This window comes from Glandiceps talaboti, chromosome 11 (genome assembly GCF_964340395.1).
Source record: "Glandiceps talaboti chromosome 11, keGlaTala1.1, whole genome shotgun sequence".
In the NCBI taxonomy this organism is placed as follows: domain Eukaryota; kingdom Metazoa; phylum Hemichordata; class Enteropneusta; family Spengelidae; genus Glandiceps; species Glandiceps talaboti.
In genome coordinates this window covers 4,730,668-4,748,474 of record NC_135559.1, presented here as the reverse complement: position 1 = coordinate 4,748,474, position 17,807 = coordinate 4,730,668, and the positions used below count along the sequence as shown (strand labels likewise).

The 17,807-nt window shown below is 34.3% G+C and overlaps 1 protein-coding gene across 1 annotated transcript in view; it reads left to right on the top strand.

The window, feature by feature from the left end:
* The window catches only part of LOC144442858 (ras-related protein Rap-2c-like), a 30,018-nt gene extending 18,027 nt beyond the window's left edge, over positions 1 to 11,991 (top strand). The window contains exon 2 of the mRNA XM_078132251.1: positions 5,034 to 11,991. The gene's annotated coding sequence lies outside the window, so the exon portion shown is untranslated. The remainder of the gene's footprint in view (positions 1 to 5,033) is intronic.
* Positions 11,992 to 17,807: the final 5,816 nt, after the last annotated feature.

The window sequence follows — 17,807 nt, the reverse complement described above, 5'->3', positions numbered from 1 at the left end:
GCATATCAAGTATACTATGGTGAATTCATTGTGATGCATTTCATGATTTATAACCACTTACAGTTATCAAACATTGATAACACCTGGTGAATACGAGAGTATTTATTTATTTCATCTTCATCTTCAAGGAAATTTACTGCACCTGATCAGAATTATAGCTAAATGTTCAAAGATCTATGCAGGATTAAAAAATAAATTACTATACTTTTGCCGCAAACGAACCAGTCTCCCCTTTCAAACTAAACTAACAGTAAGTCATATTTTTTCTCAGGCTTCCTTCATGATTATTTCACCGTGAAATTAATTTATACTACTTCTGATAAAAATATATGGATACAATTTAATAGATTTTATCTTAAACTTTATGGTATAAGAGAGTTAGATAATATAGAAACTGCTAGAGGAAATAAAAAGCGAAAAAAAAGTATCACTTAAAAAAATGAAAGTAGACCTTGAAAAATGATTGACAACTTTCTGGAGGATCTGATACAGGTCAAAGGTCAATAATTCTGTAACCGTATGCAAGTCAAAAGTCTTGATAAGACATTTATTTTCTAATAGTTGTTCAAATTGCCGACGTAAAAGTTGTCAGAGGTGATCTCTGTCAGGGTTGAATAGATCAAGAACTTGTGATACATCATTTATTAATTTATAAAATTGATAGGAACACACGTGTGATATAATATAACCATTATTCAATATGACAGGAAATTACCTATTTTTTGAGACTTTCATTATTCTTCTATTTTTTGCTAATTGAGCGAAAAAATACCAGATGAGGCCTCGAATGAAAGAGGTAAAGTTGATACGATAATGTAAATTGATAAATTCCTCAGTGCAGCATAAACTTACACAAATAACTGTTGGTGAAATTGAAAATTCATAATTTTAATGCATTTGATTTAATAATGATACATATTTGACTTCCTTAATTTCATATAAATAAATAATTATTAGTTAGGAATTTCATTAGTAAACCTTTGCCATATGGATGTTTAATACCAGTATATGTACATACGTATGTATTGGACTACTGGTGAGGACACAGTTCCATACCGGTATATGTATGTATGTATGTATTGGACTACTGGTGAGGACACAGTTCCTCACCTGTGATGCAGGAATTTATTCCAATTTAATTGTTTAAAAACCAAACATGGTTACTGAGGAAGTAGAATGGAAGATAAACGCTTGTCAAATAGCAAACATGATAATAGTCTAGTTCCTATATAGTATCATTATGATTTATACCTTCACTCATGTGAATAGCTGACATCCCAGACTAACATGATAAATATTGGACAATAGATTACGTAGACATTTAATGTCTTAACTTAGATGTCGAAATGCATTCCATTCTTTTAATCAGCCATAGGAAATGACATCCTTTAAAAGTCAATACATATTGTTAGAATATTGGATGGAAGGTAGTCCTTGCCCAATCATGTCACCTTGGCCACAGAAATTCACTCCATTGTTGTATTAAATTGTACATAAACACATTTATATCGTCAAGGATGGACTGTATACACTCTGTAGTCATTGTCACATGGACAAATAATTAGTTGTCTGACTTTGGAGTCACTTTAGCCACAGAATTTAAATCAGTTGTTTTGGAAATAGTCTTCAAGATCAATCAATCAATCAATCAATCAATCAATCAATCAATCAATCAATCAATCAATCAATCAATCAATCAATCAATCAATCAATCAATCAATCAATCAATCAACTTTATTTAAAGAGGGTAGTCCAGTTGGATTATCTGTACACATGGACTAGAATTAGTATTAAAGTATTGAATGTTTGATATTACTAACTACTGAGTTTTGAATGTTTGATATTACTAACTTCTGAGGTTTGAATGTTTGCTGTTACTAACATTCTGTCATCTTAGTGGTTGGCATGTATCCCATTGTTTTGACAAAGTAATAACAAGGTCAAGTGAACTTTTCTTTATAATCACAAGCTATTGTTTAAAGCTACCCGATTTTCATCATGACTATCAACTTTCCATGTTTGTAGTTGTACAGGAATCAAGGCTATTTACAGTGAATAGTTAATTTGATATTATTCACCAATATTTTTCTTTGTTCAGTCAAGGAAAATATGAGTGACCTAAGGGGCCTGACTTATAATATATATATACAAGACTAGATTACTTAATGATGAATTTCTAACCCTTGGCTTGTAATCAGCATAGTTTTCTGATAATGTATAAAAAAAGGACATCTTCAGGTACGTTAGGTAGGCTCGCCATAAAGAGGACAGTCGTTATAATGACGCTAATAGGTTAGCAAATCGTTTGTGGGTTATGATTCAAATGTGTATCCCTAGATACTAAAACTGCCTCAGGTGCCTGGCCTTGTTCATCTATTATTGTGTCTGTAAAATGCAGGGAAACCATAAGTATACATTGCCTGCCTTCCTTTAGGGCAGTAAGTTTCCCATTATTGTTCAGTTCCCCAGAGAATCAGTGTCTGGAAATAATTGGTAGGATCTGGTGTACAGGTCATTGAGGCAGCAAGGTTTTCATTGATGGTAGTTTATTATCGATAAAATCAACCCAAGTCTCCTCACCATCACCCCCTCCCCCCTCTATATTCACTCAAATTTGGTATTTAGTTATCCCAAGAGGTGAGGTAAGCAGCAAATCTGATCAGCCAATGCTACTACTAGACAGACAACACTACACTGTCCACTAATGTGGTGAAAGTGACTAGTAATTGTTCTATTACCAATTGTTACAGTCCTATTCATCATGTTAGTAGACAGGCCATTGTGACATTTCTGGTTCACTACTTGAATTACCTGTATACATGGCGAAAGGCCGAGTGATTTAGCTTCGTAAAATATTTACGCTCTGAGTTTGGAACTAGTGCGAAAAAAAACCCAAGTCAAATGTATAAGTGATGTGGTATGGTTTACATTTTTGCTGTTACTTTGCTCAAGAAAATTTACATCCATTGTCAGTTAAAATCAGATTCAATAAAGGAACATCATTCAATTTATAATTCAACCCCTCCCCCCTCCCCCCACCATCTCCCTTCTCGAATGAATGTTCAAACGTGCAACATTCACACATTTATATATGGTGTAAATCATGATGAAAATTGCAGCAGTCACATCATTATGATTGATCAATGTAAAACCATGGTAAATACATTATCAGTAAGCCAGCACTGTATATCATGTTTCCAGTAAATTTTAATCAACTTATCAACATCTCAGTAGGAAATACAGAATGTGTTATCATTGAAAGTGTGCAAGTTTTTTTAAATTTGGTTGGAAATGCGAAAATTAAGTTCAGCAATCACATTGATGCCAGAAACCCCAACTCCCCCTAATAAATGAATTAAGTTTGTTTATTGAGCTTCTGTGACATCATGCGACTGTCCCTTCGATTCTGAAAAACCCTTATTGCATGTCATATGTTTAGTACTCTGTGATACTAGGTATGTGTAGCCCAGTGACCTGTCTTGTACTTACTGTGGTTTGAAAGATAACCTTGAGAATGAGAGACCTTGATAAGTATGTGGGCTCAGATTTGTAAAGGCACCTTATACAGATGTGTAATTTGAAACCAGACATACATGACAAATAAAATATACTATACTATACTATACATTATTTTATTGTTAGGTGGGGCCTTTCTACACAGTAGTATCTAGGTCTCTAGTGATTCAGATATGACATGTCACCAGGAGTAAACTATTGACTTAGCTAACCCATATTTACTGTTATGTGCAACTAGACATGTACATGTACTACCCGTACTAGGTTTGCTCTTCAAGGACAAATACATAATAAGTGAATTTTAGTTGGAACGGTATTCAAATTTTAAAACCGACTTCTAAAGTTTGATGGAGATATCTGTACTAGGTTTGTACCGCATGGACAAAATACACTAAATGAATTTTAGTTGGAATGTTATTCAAATTTTAAAACAGACTTCTAAAGTTTGATGGAGATATCTGTACTAGGTTTGTACCGCATGGACAAAATACACCAAAGGAATTTTAGTTGGAACGTTATTCAAATTTTAAAACCGACTTCTAAAGTTCTAAAGTTTATTTAGATATGTATAGTAATCATACTTATATGTATCATAACCAAGTTATGTGGTGTATGTATAGTTCATTTCTTTATCACCTGGAAGAATGTGTTGAATGACAACAATATGTTGTTAGCACGTGTCTGAATTGTCATGTTATGAAGTATGTTTTATTTCATATCATGAAAGAACAACCATGTAAGAAAGTGCCAGGAACCCATGCTGTTATGTTATGCTGGACAGTATGTTGTAGAACAGAACAGGACAGTCTTTATTTCCAGGTTACACACATCTTAACCCCCTCCCCCCAACAAAAAAAAATAAATAAAAAAAATTAAAATAAAATAAAATAAAATAAAATTTAAAAAAAAATAACAATAAAGAATAAAAAAAATAAAAATAATATTTAAAAAAATGTGCCTCATAGTACAGCTTTTACATGTAGTCTTTTCTGTGCCAGGGGTCATAATTGTAAAGTGCCTTGAGTACAGAGTGGGAAAGTGCTATATAAAAACTAACTTATTATTATTATTATTTTCCAAGTGTTAATGTTGGAAATATGTAAATGCAGTGCAAGCTATGTCAAGGCTGAAGAAATAATACCTTTAGCCATCAGACTACATGTCTTTGTATAAATGTAGAACAACGGTAATTGCTGTGGAGGTGGAATTCCTGAACTAATGATGGAATGGATTGAAAGAATCTTTAAAAGACTACTTTTGATCGAATTACTATCATAAGTAGGTTATTGAAATGTTTAGAGACTGACAAATCTCTAAAAACCTGTTTCTAGAGAGGGGAACAGAAGAAACGACTCTTTTCAAAACTGATTCATTGAAACCAAATATAGAAACTAAGTGACAGTGAGTCTGCTTGCCGTACACAAAGATGGTATTGTAAATGAAAGAACATCGTAATGAGAGGGTCACGATGTATTCTGACAAGCCATTAATTATGTCTGTCTGTCTTTTCATTGCAGGTAGTCACCTATGAAAGGAAGGCCATTTGAAGAGAAGACTTCACCTGTACTGAGGCTTTTTCCCCCCAGACAAGACCATAATGTCAAGGTTGACGTCTCACTCAAATGAGTATATAAATGTCTTCCAAAGAGAATGCAGAAGGACGTAAAAATTCACTTCGCTATTTCTATTACCTATTCTTGATATATTTACAGAGTTGAAATCTGCATATATTTTCAAATTCTGTGTGCTAACATTAACAAAATATTTTTTGTCTCGCATAATGATGTAAGTCTGTCTATGCCGCCATTTTCTCTGAGTTGTCGTCTGCCATGATTTGAACAGTGCTTCAGTAGCTACAATTCGAAGAAAAGAAGAAATGCAAGTTTAGTACTGCCATTAATATGCCAAGACCTGAAATGAACTCGATTATAGGTGTTTTAACAGAAATTTTGAATTTTTGGTTGCATTTGCAAAATTTTTGTTAGTCTTACCAAAAAAATTCTCAACTATGTAAATCCTCCATATTGCAAACTTGTTTGTATCTCAGACAGTGCTGTGCAATGCACGAAACTTGACTCCAGAATTGCAGAATACAGATGTAAAATTTTGTGATTTTTTTTGCCTCAACACATTTGATGTGAGCTGTTATCACACTTTTTCAAAGGTAGATAAACAGAATCAAGAGTTCAATTCAACACAAAAGATAAATCAGGCGAAAAGATCAACAATTTTGCATTGTATTCACAAGAGTTGAATTGTGCTGCATGGAAGCTACAAAATCTGGAGCCAAGTTGATGCCATAAACTGATAAGATTCAAAGAATTGAAAGACATGGACACAGTTTCCCTGTGTCAGACTGTTTATCTTAGGATAACAGCACAGCTGTGTTTTCAATATCTACTTTCATATCTTTGAAACAGTTTGTTGGAAATGTCCCTAAAGCCTCTCATGCTGCTTCAATATAGCAGTAATTGATCCTAATCTTACGTGATCCAAGCCACTGTCATTCTCTCTAGACAGACAATGTCAGTGCATTGGCTCAAGCAAAGGTTAACTTCTAAGCTAGCTGTGTTAAATAGTATAGTACCAGGTATGAAAAAAAAAACGGCTGCTGTGAAACATCTTCAAACTCAGAGTTTGTCTTTCCAAACTCGGATGAATTACTACAAGCACTCTACACAATAACCATCAAATTACAACTTTTAGTCATTTATATTGTTGTCATAACAGCAGGTGAATTTCTATGGCATTTCTACTCTCATTCCACCCGGAGATTTATTGTCAGAAAATCAGGTGATAATAGTGTACAAATGCAATCTAAATTCTAAAACTACTCCAGATTGTTAGAAAACAAGACAGGTTGTTGAATCTAATGACTTGAAGTACTCCCATGTCAGCCTGGTCTATTATCAACATGGCTGGACAAATGTTCTAAAAATTGGTTTTATTGTCAGAAGCATCCAATTTATGACAAGGCACTCCACATCCACTTTTCACTAATCATTATACCTTCCTACTTCACTATGTTAGTTCACATTACATGTATGTACTTAGCTGGGGTATACCTTCTAAAATGCCATCTTAGAAAATATTGCCAGCCATGTATCTTTAGTGTCGAACATTTCATACAAAAAGCATTTTTCAGGAACACAAATTGTATGTTTTAAAATTCATTTCAGAATGAATTTGGCAAAAAGGCATTTTATGTCAGAATAAACTTAAAGTTTTGAAATACTCACCAGACAATTTAAAAAAAACTAGAATTTCTGTTAACTTAATTTTGGCGTCAGAATATTTTGTGAGTGAATTAAAATTTCTGTACATGCAGATCATTTGGTTGCCAAGTCTCCAAGATTCAGGTGTATGAAAAAGTTATTTGATGCTAGAATTGTAGCAAACTTGTCAAGAAACTTTTTATGGAATTTTATGATATAGTGAAAAGAAAAATGAAGTTTATAGTTTTAGATAGCAGAATTTCACCAGGGAATGGTAAATCACATTATTATGGACGTCTGAATAATTTTGACAGAAGTCAGTTCTAGCTGAAACTCAACTCTAAATCTCTGACCTTCATAATACACAAAACTGAAGCCAATCTGACGATCTGTCATCAAGGAACATCTGTCTACATACGGTAGTCATCAACATTTCCCGCCAAATCTTTCATACAGATTTAATATTTTCAGTAGAATTTTGAAAATTTAGAAAAAAAATGAACCCAACACATCTCAGACTTTATGACATACAGAATATAACTATGTAATTTATGAAAATATGTGAGGAAAAATGGCCATGAATTATAATTATGTTTAAAATGTAATCAAGGAAATATAATATTCACCTTCTGCTATTTTAGTGAATAATGGTGCAGATGGGGATGGGGGTATTCTTTTGAAGCAGAAGAGGTGGCATCAGTGACAGTTATACTCCAAGTTGTGACTTGGAGACAAAAACATTTACAGATAGTACAACTGTAAAATATTTTTACTTGAAGGTGTAGAAATACCAAAAGTACACCTTTAACTTATGGAATAATTATTCAATATTCCAACATTTTGTTGGAGGCACAAACAACTCTGTAATGAAATGTTACAAGGCAAAGACTGTTGTCTTGATATTTATAGAAATACTATGTCCACATGAACTGGATATTTTATGTATTTATGTATAACAAATGAATGAACACACTTGAAATGACTTGCAGACTTAGCTCAAATATTAGGCCTTCATAATGGCGGCCATGTTAGTGGCGGCCATGTTTTGAGAGTATGTGTTCCTGAGGTTTCTACCTTATTTCAGACTGTGATTTTACCTCCAATTTTAAGATAGTTGGAGTTATGTTTATCCAACTTCTATCGTTGAAACTAAAGAGAGATTTTCTTATAGTTTTGAAGCCTTCGTTATAGTTAAAAGATTACAAATTGCATGTGTTATATTTCTCTGCATTGTATGTCCTATTATGTGCATGTTTAAAGAGGGCAACTTCATTTATATTCAGGTCAAATTGTCTTATCAGTGACAAGATTTTTGCCTCCTAGAGTTCAATGCTACATGCTGCACTTGAGTGATAAGAGGGTGTTTGCTGCTTATAGTTGGGGACTCTCAAATCTAGTGGCTGTCCATGGTTTTGAATCCTTAAAATCTCAGATAGCCTCAAGCGTAGAAACACTTAGCCTTTTTGTCTACAGCATTAATGATCTATCTAGTAATGTGTGTGAGAGTAGAAACAAACTCTTACTTGTAAAAGTAGATTCATCTGAATTGTTAGCCCTGAGACTTGGTTATCTGACTCGACATACAGGCTTGAAAAAGTAGATTATCTATTCTGTTAGCCCAGAGACTTGGTTACCTGACACGACATACTGGCTTATTGTGATGCTAGGGAACGACAATGTCAAACCAGATAGCCAAGTCTCTGGACTACTACTGTACTGTATTCATGTACATAAGTAAATTTTAAAAATATTAGTCGAAAATGTAGAGAGAGTCTTTGTTTTGTGTATTTGCTAAAAAGACACATTTCTGCAAAATGTTATTCTTAAATTCTATCACATTTCAGTCGTGCTGCTCTTACTTTGTGGGTAATTAGTTTGATACTTTGCACAGGTCTGCTAACTTATGTTGTAGCACCATCAGCTTTACTCTTACAGGAACTATGTTTGCACAGCAATTCACGGGAAAGCGTATCATCATTTCTTGACATTTTTAGGATGTGTCAAATTTAAAATACAAGCCCTGTAGTAACCTTGACATCATTTCAAATCAAACAAAATAAAAATGTTAAAACATTGTAAATTATACAAATGTCTTCCAAGGACAGTGAATGACTGAAATAGTTCCAGATTTAAAAAATTGGATAAACCAGGCATATAGACTTGTAGAAACGTGCTTCCATAGAGAGTCGGTTATGTGATAACTGTTCAACTTCATTATCAAGGATGTTGTCAGTGACCTTAGATTGACCCTTGAATTGGATTCAATGAAAGAATATTAGTCACTGTTATACTGCCCTCATTTAGTTTGTTGCTCGTCGATAAGCAACAGCGCCCTCAACAGGTCAACATGTAGCATTTACTCTAACGTTTGTTTTTACAAACTACAAATAAAGACCCATGTTGTTTTGAAAGGTTGTCTGCCCAGGACTTACAAAATGGAGTCATGAAAATAACCATGCACATAAGACTAACAGAAAAAGTCACAATTTTAGTCATGTATGTATTCCTAATCCAAATTAACTCTGAGCGGTGTGTAACTCAATGTTATACCTCACAGTTTGTTATCTTATGAAAAAAAAAGTATTTGGTATTAATTTTGTCTAGCTAGAATCTTGCTTAAAGTTTTTATCAACATTTTAAGACTTTGCAGTTCCATCCATGTAATTTTACAATTAATTGTATTTGGAAAGATTTGCAAGTATTATTGTAATCTGTCTTCGCAAAGCATTATAATTGTGAATTTGTTGGTAATTTAGTTTGTGTTGTATTTTTATTCGAAATATAACAAGTAACACATATTGTTTATAATTCCTATGTTCAAGTTCTTTTGTTCTTATTTGTATGAAAATATCTTTATATTTACTGTATATAGTAGTTATCATCTTTGAATAAAATCACAAACTGGGATATTCCATTCTGATCGTATAGGGTAGACAAGCCATATAATGATGAGTTCAAAATCGCATGCTCAGAAATTGCTGATTTTGTAATATATTGTGCTCAGAAACTTCAAGACAGCTGTCTTCAACGAAGTAATCTTATGCTGCTTTTCAAATCTATACTGAATATCTTATGTCGTACCCAAATGTTGTATCTAAAAGCTTGTGTCCCCCCATATGAGAATGGAGTATTCCACAGAACCAGAGAGGTATATTTCTACCCCGGTACTACGTATTACTATAAAATATTCAAGATTTTTAAATTTACAAATTCTGTACATTTTAGAAAAATAATGGAGTATTTTAGCACAATTATGAGATAATTAACACTTAAATGAATAAATAGTGAATGATTTTTAGAGAAATACAACAAAGTGATGAATTCAGACTGTAATCACTTTCATGGGGGGAGGGGGGATGGAGGGGGAGACAGCATTAATAATCTGCAATTGAAGTAATATGGTACAATAATATTTTCACTGTAGGAAATACAAAATTATGATTGCTAATCTGGCTGTTTGATAACAAGAAAGGTTTAACTTCAAACATGGAAAGGTAGGCATCACATGCATGCAGCACTGAAAAAAATATGCTTGTCCCCAAAAAAGTGGTATGTATTTTGACACCTATAAGACTCAAAGTTTATCATTATTTTATCTACCAGTTCACGAAAATTGGATGTAAAACTTCAGCAATTAACCTTTAAAGTCCATGGTTTCTAGTTGTATGTAGTTATACCTGGAATTGGGCATAGCATTCATGATACCTAAAGTATTAACACTTTATATAAGAGTTTACCTGGTAACAAATGAGCACATTTATTAGTTAAACACAAATTTGGGGTAAAACTAGTCTTACTGCCAGACTTTGTCCTTCTGTAAGGTGCAAGAAGTCTGCCCGACTGGCGAGGCCACAAGAGTGAGGGACTTTAGTATCAACATTTCTTGCAGATTCATCACTCAGGAACAGACAGCTGGACGACAGACATGACATCTGCCAGAAAGACTAGGGTAAAACAACCACTTCTAGTTCAGTTTCCATTTAACATGCCTGCTGTTTAACCACGGACCTACATGAACGGTCTCTGTTGGTTAACTGCAGTAATTGTATCATTTGTTGGGACTATTTTGTATATTGAGTTGGTTTGATCATAAAAGCCAATTTAAGCAAATATTGCAGCGAGGGTTTACAGTAAGAAATACTTTGCTGTAAAAGTTACAGAAAATAAGATATTGGAAAATTGATGGAAGGTAACAGTATTGTTAATTTGATCAACATATTGCCACAAATACTCATTCTATAGATAGATAGCCAACAATTATTCCACTCTCTCTTGATTTCTAGCTATTTCTTATTTTGAATGCAATGATATTCCTACCAGATGTCTTTAGCAACAGAACATATTGTAATCCTAACAATTTACAATGGAAGCAAATTGAGTTGAAGCAAAGTGTCGTCAAATATCTCATTAACATTGCTACATCGTATCATCTGACTTGACAAAAGCTATATCAACATTGCTACATCGTATCGTCTGACTTGACAAAAGTTTATCAACATTGCTACATCTTATCTGGCTTGACAAAAGCTATATCAACATTGCTACATCTTATCTGGCTTGACAAAAGTTTATCAACATTGCTACATCTTATCTGGCTTGACAAAAGTTTATCAACATTGCTACATCTTATCATCTGACTTGACAAAAGTGCTACATCTTATTGTTTGTCTTGACAAAAGTTTATCATCATTGCTACATCGTATCGTCTGACTTGACAACAGTTTATCGACATTGCTACATCTTATTGCCTGACTGACAAAAGTTTATCAGTATTGCTACATCTTATCGTCTGACATGAAAATTCAAGTACAATTGTTACATTGTAATCCATTCACATGCCTATATATGTTGTTACAATGTATATAATTTAGTGATAACCTGCTAAGATAATGGTAACTCATCCAAAGAAAATATAATTGGTCTGTCTGACCACACAGTGAAAAACTCAGTATGATTTAAAGTAAAGGCCTAATTACATGGAGTAATGCAAAGAAGCAATTTGTTGCATGTGACGAATTGCTTAATGTATTGCTCATGGAGTTGCTTCATGTAATTCAGTCGATGATTTGTGTTAAACAGACACTATGTGTCAAGTCAACTTATATTTCTATTATATGTTAAAACATCTAATAACTGACTTTAATCTGTAAATCTATATTTCAATCCATCATATTATATTTTTTACATTGTCTGTCTCAAAAAGTTGTTTTTTAGTGTTAGAGTTTCAGAATTAACAACTGTATATTATGTTTAATAGTTTGGTGCAATGTTATTTTTTGTTTAACTATTTCAATAAAAGTTATAATATTTTCAAAACGAGTGTCATAGTCATGTAGGTTGCCATCAATCTCATTAAAAGTGTGTGTATATAATGTTTGTGTGTATATAATATATGTGTGTGTCTATGTATGTATGTATGTATGTATGTATGTATGTATGTATGTATGTATGTATGTATGTATGTATGTATATGTATGTGTGTGTGTGTGTGTGTCTGTGGGTGTGTCTGTGTCTGTGTCTGTCTGTCTGTGTGTATGTATGTATTTATGTGTGTCTGTGTGTCTCTGTGTGTGTGTGTGTGTGTGTGTGTGTGTGTGTGTGTGTGTGTGTGTGTGTGTGTGTGTGTGTGTGTGTGTGTGAATTTCGAATTCATAATAATACTTTTAGACCGTCTGGATATATCAGAATTATTAAAGTCAGGCGGAAATTATGAAACATTCGTTTTATTGAAGGTTCTAAATGACACCGATAAATGATGATTTTCGCTTATCAACGCTCACCCTGTGCATTAATTTGTTTGAAATTTAAGGCCATTGTTTGAGGGCGCCCTCCATTTTGCGATATTTCTAGTTTAGATCCTTGTTTGGATGTCGGTCGGGATCCATCATCGGGAAGGACGCACGTTAGTAGCTTTTGGCGTTCGGTTCCAACCTTGACGAAACGATACACACGATATTTTGCAGAACTCATATACTAGCTAGTATAATCAATGACCAGGTATGCACGAAACACCTCCTTCACACATGTCTAGAATTGTGTACATGCATGGAAGTATAAATGGGTTATGCTTCCATGGTACATGTAAGTAAGTCTAGAAGGGCGGCACTACATGCCATACATGGAGTACAGTATTATTGTTCTGTAGTCGTTGCAAGACTTAGTTTTGTGAAGAGAATTCGAAGGGACATTGTCAGAATCCTCGGGAATGGAATCAAGTCCCGAATTACCCCGTCTGCACACTGTACTATTAACTACGACTATAAATAAGGTATACCATGCTACGACTATGGAACTTGGAAGTACATATATCACCCATGGTATAATTTCCATGCTACGAACGATAAGTTGTAAGTGATGACAGCTGTCGTTACAAAGTTGTTTTAACCCCACATATAGGCTATTTCACTAAAAATGGTCACACAGTTATTCAAGTATTACCCAAACATCTTTTTGAGGTATAATTACATGTACAATAAAAAAGTGAGAACTGTCATGCAACTATCACTTCATTTATCGTTATTGACCATTAACATTTGACACACAGTCCAACCATTTCATCAAGGGTGCTTCTGTAGCTGTAGTTTACCTTTTTTTTTTTAATTATGTAAATTTTTTCGGGGGGGGGGTAGAGGTGTGCAGGACATTTATTTATGATGAATTTTATGAATCATAATAGTCCTTTTATATTTACACTTGATGAAGGTCAGTTTATGATAATTATAGACAAAATAGCTATCTTTTTCTTAAAATGATTGTTTGCATTTCATGCATAAAATGTCAATTTTTTGAAAAAACTTCTGCGACAGTTATTAAACTCACTGTCAAAAAATTTCTTGGAAGTGAATTTCATTTGAATTATTTGACTCTGTGAGTAGATATTTCATTTGACACTTTAAACTCGGACTTCATGAACATTCATTCTCGTATTCTTTTACGTGTATGCAGGGTGATGACGAGCCATATGACAGACATACCATTATAGTACTATTACGATCTTTATTTTGAAATTCTAAAATCTTAAAGTTTACAAAGAGTAAAACTTGAGAATTGCAAGTTTTGAAAGCACCCCTTTCAAATATTCTTTCAGTCTGAATCTTTCGGCATGATCGAGCGCCCTCACACATCGGTCCACCCATTAAGAGATGGCCGTTGAGGGCAGAGTAACATGACATATCTTACAGTCTTCAGAGCTGGCTGCGCTGCCAGATAATAGATGATGTATTCCTTGTTGATCACGTTGAATTATCATTTAAACTTTTTACATAAAAAGATAAAGCATGATGCCATGAGTATTTCTGTATACTTCTTTAGAACTTTTTTCGCCATCTTTCTATTTATTGTGTTGGCCCCACAACGATACAACAAATTTAAATGTGTAATTTTCACCACATACAACCCAAAAAACCCCATAGACATTACTGTACTTTTCTCTGTTTTACTGCTCCTTAGATGTAGACTGGTAACTGATATTTATTCACAGATCCTTTATAAGGAGAAATTCTAAAGAGTGAAAAACGTGCGTTGAAGGAACATCTAAAAAAAAAAATACATTCACATGAAAGACAGCTTCTGTGTAGAGTGTGGCAAAGGTTTTACTGGTAGTAGATTTTGAAAGACAAATGATGAACGACCCTATGTATGTAAAGATTGCACTAAGGGCTTTATAAAGAAAGATGCAGTCTTGTGGCAGACATGAGGAGCTATACTAATGAGAGACTATTTGTAGGTGAAGAGTGTGGTAAAGGGTTGACCATTAAAAGCTGTGGTTTAAAAACACACTATAGATCGTCCATACAAATGAACAACCATTCTTATGCGCAGAGTGTATATAGTAGAGAGTTGAAACATAGCAGTGCTGTGAAGTTACATATGAGAATTCACACAAACGAAAGACTGTTTTCATGTAAAGAGTGTGGTAAAGGGTTTAAACACAGTGGTGGCCTGAACTCACATATGAGTATCCACACAAATGAAATACCATTTTATTTTGTATGTAATGAGTGTGGTTAAATGTTTAAACAAAGTAGCAATCTGAAAGCACCACTTGCTGGTTCACACAAATGAAAGACCATGTGTATGTAGAGAGTTTGGAAAACGGTTTAACCATAGTGGGTATTTGACAAAACATGAGGCTCCATAAAAATGAAAGATCATTTGTATGTGAAAAGTGTGTTAAAGAGTTTGATAAAAAAAATGATTTAAGAAAACGGGCGAGAATTCATAGAAGTCAAAGGGCGTATGTATGTAAAGAGTGTGGTAAGGGCTTTAATTCTATTAATCAAAACAATGATCTGAAGAAACATGTATGGACACATTCAAGTGAAAGACCATTTGTATATTTGTGAAAACTGTGGTAAATTTAAAGGGTTTATTTAGTCGCTCTCTAGTGAAACACGTGACATGAGGATCCACACAAATGAAAGACCAGTTGTATGTGTGTAAAGCATTCAATCGCAGTTACCATCTTGAAAGATACATGAGAATCCACACTAATATCAAATAGTGAAGTTCATTAAATGTATTGAAGCACCTTGTAGACCGAATATTGAGCATAACAATGTGACTTTATTTCTGTACATAGATAGATAGTGCTGAGATCGGACGAAGCAGACCCCGTCCGTCTCAGACTAACGCTCTCTCCAGGGTGAATATCAAAAAGACATGAACTGCAATATATACACTTATATACTCTTTTGTTCTAATTACATTAAACAATATAACATATATATATTTAATTAGCGTCACTAATACGATATGCGAGCAATCTACATCACAACAATACATGGCGTGTTTAGTCATACCAGTAGACGTCAGTCACTACACTCGAAATAGACACATTGTCGGAAATATTGTTACTCACTAAAGTGAAAATTATAGATTCATGACACTAATGAAAAACCACTTGTCTGTAACGCCTAAAAAAAAAAAGAATTGTTTCTGGTCAGGACAGTTTGTCTAAAATGGTGTGACGCGATTTTTTTTTTAATTCTCAACAAACATGTCACTCAGTATACTATTCATGACAGTTACTGTTCTTTTTATTTAGTACTTTAGAGCAAGTGTGTATGTGGGACAGATGTCATTTGCTTGTTCATAATTGGTTCTGCAGTTGTCTTCACTGAAGTAGGAAGGGTTATTTTTGTGTTTCCTCACGGATCTTCAGACTGCATGGGCTGGAGAAACACGCACACACACAAAAGACCGACACGAGGGTATTTAAGTGATTCGCGCGCTGACCAGAAACAATTCTGTTTTTTTGCCTTATGTCATGAGTGTGGTAAAGGGTTTAATCAAAGTACGTAGCAATCTAAAGGAATACATAAAAGTCCATTCAACTGTAAGGTCATTTTTATGTGGAATATGGTAAATGGTTCAAACAAATAAGATATCTAACACTGCACGAGAGGATGATCCACACATATTGAAAATAGTTCATATTTGAAAAGTTTTGTGAATAGTATACACTTATTGCATACAACAGAATGCAGAACAAGAGAAGAGAAATACTACTATAGTATATAATAGTACATAATTTTTACAAATCCCTCCCCTATTGGATGCTATTTTTACTCTGGAAGTTGGTGTTGACTTTATTAAAACTGCGTCCAGATGGAGGCACTCATTAGGTTTCAGCTTTATTCGGCAATCCCCCCCCCCAGGTCTTACTACCAGACTAGCCTTGAGTCGAAACTCACATTTGTATATCTGAACATAATATAGTATATCAAGGCACCGCTAGAGTTTGTAGTCTGTACGGTACGCCGTGACGGGGCGCCCTCACACATCGGTTTGCTGATAGCTTGCTTTCCATCTTGCTCTCTGACTTTCATGTTTTTTTTCAAGTGAACTCCAAGTCTCTGAGCAAAATAAGACCTTTTTGGAAATTACAAAGAACTATAAGTTTCTAAAAGATTCTACTGGAATCATGTGTAACATCTAATCGTCAAGGCAACCATTTGACTAGAACTGGTTCTGAATCGTAGCTTGTATATTGCGATAGTGTTTGTGTTTTTTATTATTATTTAGAATGTATCTCAGTCTGTCGTAGAGTCATATCGCAAAGTAATGTGTATCACAGTTTAGGTTTAAACATGATATCCGTATTGGTTAATTTGTCCATGTTGAATGAGTGATCTTGCATGTACTTCAGAGCCGGTGGTAGTGTCGATGAAGTGTCGACATCGATAGGCTTGTCTGGTGTATCGTTTACACCACAATGCCACGTAGTAGGTGTCTTGCGATTAGGCGTAGTAGTCCGAGTTTTATCGTAGTCTGATATTTTCACGTGGGATGTGTACGTTGTCTCGACAAAACTTCCTTGCCAACAGTATTGATGTGGGTTTCTATCCGCCTTTTCTCGATGTGCGGGTGACGTCATGGGAGAGCACTCATCCACATGGATAGTGACTATATTTGGGTTTTTGCCAGGTGTACAGCCCATTATAGTAGAATAATCTTTTCTTACAATATCTGTAAGTGGAATGAAATTTGGTTAGATTCCTTATCGTTTGGGCATCAATAAATTACAAGATGGTCGAACGAAAATTGATTTTCCTTTCATTTCCAATGTGTGGATTCCAAAAACATGTCTTGACCCATGGAGCTAGAAACTACCTCTATGCTTGACCTAAACTAATTACAAGGTAATTAAATGACGTAACTAATTTACTACGGGATTTCAAGACAGAATATTAAGGATACGGATAACATGAAACGTGCTGTAAAAGTGTACAGTCCTATTCTAGGTAGCTTAATCGTCGTGGAGTGAAGTCGTTAGACTGTCGACAGTCGCTCGCGCCTTTTTTGCTACGTTTTATCTAAAACTAAAGTCGTCGCCGCGCTTCGATCCGGAGCAATTCTACTATATTCGTGTACTGATAGCAGGGCCGTAGCCTGACCAAATTGCCAAGGGGGGCAGAACTTTGTCTTGGTGCAACATGCATTTAAAATTTAGAAAAGTGCTAATTTACATAAATTTGCATGCAATTTACATAATATATATTTTAGCATACGCAATTAAATATCATATGTAAGGTCAGAAAACATAAATAATGCTTGTCAACGGGTAACCTAACC